At 46.2% G+C, this 5,901-nt stretch overlaps 1 protein-coding gene across 8 annotated transcripts in view; it reads left to right on the plus strand.

Annotated features, from left to right (window-relative positions):
- The window catches only part of LOC126573150 (fatty acid CoA ligase Acsl3), a 20,130-nt gene extending 18,938 nt beyond the window's left edge, over window positions 1–1,192 (plus strand). For all 8 annotated transcript variants that reach the window (XR_007607988.1, XM_050233051.1, XM_050233052.1 and 5 more), the window contains one exon: window positions 1–1,192. This exon is cut by the window's left edge. The gene's annotated coding sequence lies outside the window, so the exon portion shown is untranslated.
- The last annotated feature ends 4,709 nt before the right edge of the window (window positions 1,193–5,901 follow it).

Here is a 5,901-nt window from a genome sequence, read left to right on the forward strand (position 1 = left end):
CAAGCTTTCTTGCCTTTTTGTTATGCAGCCTCTACTCTTTTTCTTTTTGATTTCTGTATTTAAATACATCTTTCTAATTCTCATTTCGTATACTAATTTACTCAACTTTACTATCTTTAAAAATACGCGAGTAGGAATATGGTCACAGTAAGAGCGTGACAAAAGCAAAAGAGCGAGTGCGAGAGCGTGTGTCAGAGGATGGATGGCAGCATCGCCCAGTGTTTATGTAATAAATTATTGTTACTGTAAATTGTAGGTTATAGGTTTTCGGTCGTCGTTAAGTTGGAAAACAAGAACCGAGCGAACAGTCATCGGGGCTTCGCGCAGATAGGCCGGATTGAATGTAGGATTCAGCCAAGATGCTTAATTACATTAAACCCGTTGAAATCCCGTTCGAGAGACACCGGATTAGTTGGCTCTAGCGTTTGAGTATCGGTTCCATCACACATCACTCCAACGGAGTTTTTGAAACAGGCGTCGCGAGAAAACGACACAAAACAAGGGCAGATGAAAGAAGTAACACAATGGTCAATGCACTACTGTAAATAGGAGAAGATCGCTGTCACGGAACGGGCGTACCGTGCTAGGGTCTGTTCGATTGTTCCAATTATTATCTCCATCCAGAAGGCCGTATTTTCACGGCAGACACGTCCCCTCCTACCCTCCCAAATAACAATACGCAAAACCTATAGGACATTACCGGAAATTGAAAACAAGAAATTCAAGACATATGCGCCCGCGGAGCTCTAGTGAGGTGATGGCTTTCCAGTAGAGTAACTCGGTGGGTGCCGAGAGGACGAGGCTGCGGTGCTCTATGGTGACAAATAAGGGGGCCGTAGGTCATGCATATAACAATACATGAATTAACACATAAATTGAAATGGCAATGGAATATGGGACAAACACACATTTAGCATAGCGATTAGGGGACGGACGGCGAGGGCAAAGGGTTCCAGCATTCATTCGATTTTTGAGAGTCTGATTAGATAAGGCATTAGTAGGAAGGAGGCGCCCGGCAGCCGTAGAAGCAGAGATAGGCCGACGGTAGCTAACACAGCAAGGGAATAGCGAAAAGAGAGGCTCGAAAGTGTACCGAAAAGGGAAGCCAACTGTGCTTAGATAAAAAGAAAACAAAAAGGTGGAAAACTGGAAATGGAAGTGAAATAAAGTTTACTAAATATCATTCAACTCACTCGGCAGTCGTTCTTTTGTGTTGCCATGGCGGCCGCTGTAGGCGTCTGGGTTTTAGTTGCAGTGAAGATCGAGTAGTAATCTACGAAGTGAAGATTCGTAATCTACTCAGTTTGGAGCCGCATCGACTACTACGACGAGATGCTACTGTTCCTCACGAAGAATTCTACTGAAATGCTTTGAATACAGCATAATAGCATAATAATACAAGCAAGTATCAGTGGCGGGGGTTATCATTTGAGAGCAGATTCCTTTGCGCCCGATTTCTGCCTATAAAATCATCAAACGTTAAGGACGTTAAGGGCGGTTTAAATTCTTGTTTTTTTAGGCGCCTCCATAATCGAAAAGCTTTCTTGGTGAAGCTTTTGAATCCTTTAATAACGCCCTCTTACGGTGGGCGGGTGGTGAAAAAAAATGTTGAGGTTTTAAATGTAACGGGGTTCGTTAGATTTAACATTATTTAACAGGGGAAGGGGCCGGCGAGAGGGTTTTTTCAATAACAACTTGGTGTCATTTATTATTTCTTTTCTTTCCCACTATAAGCATCCTTTAAAATGCTTTGTTGGAAATCTTAGGCTCTAACACATGGTTGTCACAGTTAGTGCCAATGGTTGACAATTATGCTCCACTCCAAACGATACTCTCAATCCAATCCAGGTAATGGGCCACGTTCGTGTAAATGGTTACGGAGTATTCCGTTCCACAAGGATACCCTGCCGTACCAATTCCTTCCAAAAAGTAGCTGCAACCATAACCGTGATCGTGCGATCGTTGTAGTGAAGAAACAAGGTCCCCAAATTTCGTTGCAAAAGCTGCTTCACCGCTGGCATCGATGCAAAATTCTTCGTTTGCCAAACCATTGTTTAATCGACGAAAGGAGTTTATAAAAAAAAAGTGGATGAGCAAACTGGAATCTCTTGATATTTTTTGGCAGCTCGAGTGTTTTGTTCGCGTTACTTTTTTGTATGAACGTTATAACTTCCTAATGGAAGTCCTCATACATCGCACAAAGTGAACTTTCCCACTCTTCGTTCGTTAGACATGATAAACTTTCGCCTTTTAGCATTCGTTTTAGATAGATATCCTAATCTTCCAACCATGCGTCCTTCAAGCGCTCGGAAAATCCGTAAAATGACACTTCACCGCCGCTGGCAAATTGCTTGCTATTAATGTGTCCTTTTACAACACACAATCAGCGGTGATCCACACGCACTGACATTTGCCTCTCAAGCGGGTTGATTATACTGTATAATTGCTTGATAAAATCTATTATCAATCCCACCAAAACCGGTGATGGCGAGACCACAGACCCTTGGTTCGATGGGGCGTGGATGAGGATAATTTGTTGTTGATGGAGACCGCGAGCTGAGCGAGGTGAGCAGTTCTCATGATGCTCATCATCACACGTGTCTCATCATCATGCGAGACCACAGAAGCAACGGTAGCACCATCCCTGACCGGACCAGACCGGTGCCGATGAGGGCCATTTGAAGTCGGATGACCACAAAATATGCGTGGCGTTGTGGTGTGGGTCGAACCGAAGCCATTATTCCGCGGTGCTTTAGGTGAAGTGATTTCGCGTGTTATGAACTGATTTCCCGGCTCCTGTCATGCCTTGCTCCCGGTGATCGGATTCTTTGATCTGTTCCCCCGGGGGGGGTGTTGGTATACGAGGTGAGGGTCAGTTACCTCACGGGCGACGACACCACCAGCAGCAACCATTTTCTTATTATCCCTCGGTGCCCGCGAGATGAAATTTGATGATGAAAACCACGCCTTTGCCCTCCACCCCCCGCGAAAAAAAAAACCTCAGACAGAATGCGGTTCATCGATCGGTACAGAAATATCCAATTTCGGGACCTTCCAATTACTACCGGCACCGCAATCATGCGATCTATCATTTCGAAACGCACATCCGAGAACATTCGCCTTCCACCTTTTGCCCGTGCTCGAGGTGCGTCGAGTCCGACGGCCATTGGATGCTCCACACGCACTCCAGGGCAATTAATTAGTCTCCAACCACAAAAACACGCGGGCAGCGAGTCAGAAAAAAAACTTTGCCCCAAAACTTTCATCACCGTCACCGCCTGACCGGTGGAAGGTGAGAAAAGTTTCGTTCGCAATTAGCGCGTAAGAACCGGATTGCGGAATAGACCCATCGCCAGCGCCACCGCCACCAACGGGTTGTCAGTTGCAGCGGGAAAAAAACATTCATATTTGATGAACCCTGTTTCCCGTTTTAGCTCTTTCCACGTGACCTCGTGGGTCAATTTGTCAGTCCTAGATTAAGACAGCACCGACAAGACCAGGTTTGCTAGCTTCGGCCAAAGGTTCGAGTCTTCTAATCGCGTCATCGCGAGTACTTAATGCCTCACGCACAGCACAATGAGCATCACCAGTTGAGCAAGGAGTACCGGAAATGTCATTCACTTCATTTGTTCTTCTTCTTTGCACTTTGGACTTCGCGGTCGATCCCGCAGGTTCACTTCCTTCACGACAAGCAACGCCTGCATTGCCGCATCTGGTCCGCGCGACCAGACCACCTTTAACGAATTCCATTACTGTGTTCTCGTCTCAAGAATGAAGAGGTAGAATACGCAAATCCATCACGTTCATTGCGGCGATAGCTCATCGCCGGAAGTGGCCGGAAGTCTGGAGACGTACCAGCGCTCCGGGTCAGGTGCGCAACCACGGAACCGGCAGCTGACGCCACCGAGCGCGCTGCGTTCGTCTCATTTCACATTCCGATGGTGTCGTTGCGATGCGATGCGTTGCGATGGATGATGAAGCGAGCGACCACAATGCCGATAAAAGTGTGAGCTCCAAGGGCACACCATGGTCCGTGGTGAAATCAAATGTAAGTTGATGCGCCTGGTTGATTTGCCAAAAATGACATTAATTTTTGGACGACCCAGGGGAGAGGCGGGAAAATACTTTATTCGATTTCTTTTGGGACGTTCCAGACGGCAGTGCCAGGAGTTGTTGGATCGGACCGCCGAGAGAATCGCATTGTGCGCATTGTTTGCCACCGACAAAGCTGCGGAATGCACGAGCTGCAGTATGAGGGTGATTTGCATAAATGCTCGTATGAATAATGTGGACGCATCTTGGATGGTTGGCCGGATGACGCCGGATGGCGGTAGAGGACCAGACCTTTAAACTGATTCATTAAATCGAACAACATCGGCGCAGAACAAGCTGAATGAGGGGTGTTGGGATGGGAAGGATGTAAACCTTGAGGATGTCCGCTGCCTTTGCTGTCTGGTCTGGTCTCTGGCCTGGTCGCAATGGTCGTGCGTAGCTTTACATGAACGAGCCAAGCAGCGCTGCACATCAGGACAATGTCTGGACGAATCGAGACGAACCGAATGAGTCAATGGATAGGGGGCAGCAGGAAGGGCTGAAAAAAGAGGAGCTTCCAGAGGTTTTGTCAGCGATTGTTTGATTGGCGATTTTTTCACAGAATTGTGGTGATTTTATTAAAATAAATTTAATAGCATTTTCATATTACTACTAATCCTTTTAGTTTACCATCTTGCCATCGTAAAACTTGTCCTATAATGAATTTCTTAAGCACGTGGCCTCAAAAAAAGAGTGTACAGGTGTTTATTTCCGTATGGCGATACCGAAAGCCTTAGATAATAAATATCTAAAAAAAACTCCAAAAAGTAATCGTCTAAGTACTGCAGTGGATATGAAGTAGTAGATAGTGCTGTTAGGAGTAGAACGAATCACCGCTCGATGCGCTTGCTACGATTGGCTGTCGAATCCGCGTTTAATTACTATGATCTCAGTTCATTTCGCAAACCATCGCGACATCACCACGAAGGCTGTAATTGAAATTCGTATATCAAACCTTCCGGGGAATCGGTTGTAAACAACGATATTAAACTACGATACACTGGGCTATGGTCTCACTATGTCTCTACTGCGCAATATATTGCACCCTTAAGGCCCTAGCCCTAGCCAAATTTATGGCCCATCATCGTCACCCAAGCGCCACCGTTTCGGATGATCTCATTCGGGGCGACAGGCTGTATGGACACCCCTTGGATACTATTATGTTGTAATTAAACTTTTCGGCTTAAAGTTAGGTTAATCAAATGAATAGTTCGATTTTGGACGAATTGCAAACCAATTGCGACGGTAACTCAAGTTGCGAAGCATTTTATCATGAAAAGCAACGCACACAGTCAAACGGACTTTTCTCCAGAATTTGAGAAGCAGAACGAACGATGGCCGCAGGACCCGAATGGTCCCGGTTGCTGAATTGAATCATATTTATAACGCGAGAACCGTTAACAACATCGTTAGCGATAGAATTCGCGCGTATTCGAGAAGCTGTTGTGCTGACCCCGGATTATGACCTGGTGGCTTTTCGTACCCTCACCTCAAAATGACAAATATGACTGGAAATTGGAGAACAAAAATCGCCCCGACCGCCAACAGCAGCACAACAGCAAACGATTTGTGGTGGACGCAACAGAGAGCGGACCGGGGGTTGGGAACTGAGCACTATGCAGATGGTTCACCCAGCAGGGTAGGAGAACGGGAGTGGGAAATGTGTTTGAAAAGTTCCATCACCACGGACGGTCGAAAGGACGAATGGCAGCAGCAGCACCATTTTTCGAAAAAAAGCCAAACTTGACGCTTACCACACGAACAACAACAAAGTTGTTTCGACGAGATCTCATTTTTTCTCACACTGTT

This window comes from Anopheles aquasalis, chromosome 2 (genome assembly GCF_943734665.1).
Source record: "Anopheles aquasalis chromosome 2, idAnoAquaMG_Q_19, whole genome shotgun sequence".
NCBI lineage: Eukaryota > Metazoa > Arthropoda > Insecta > Diptera > Culicidae > Anopheles > Anopheles aquasalis.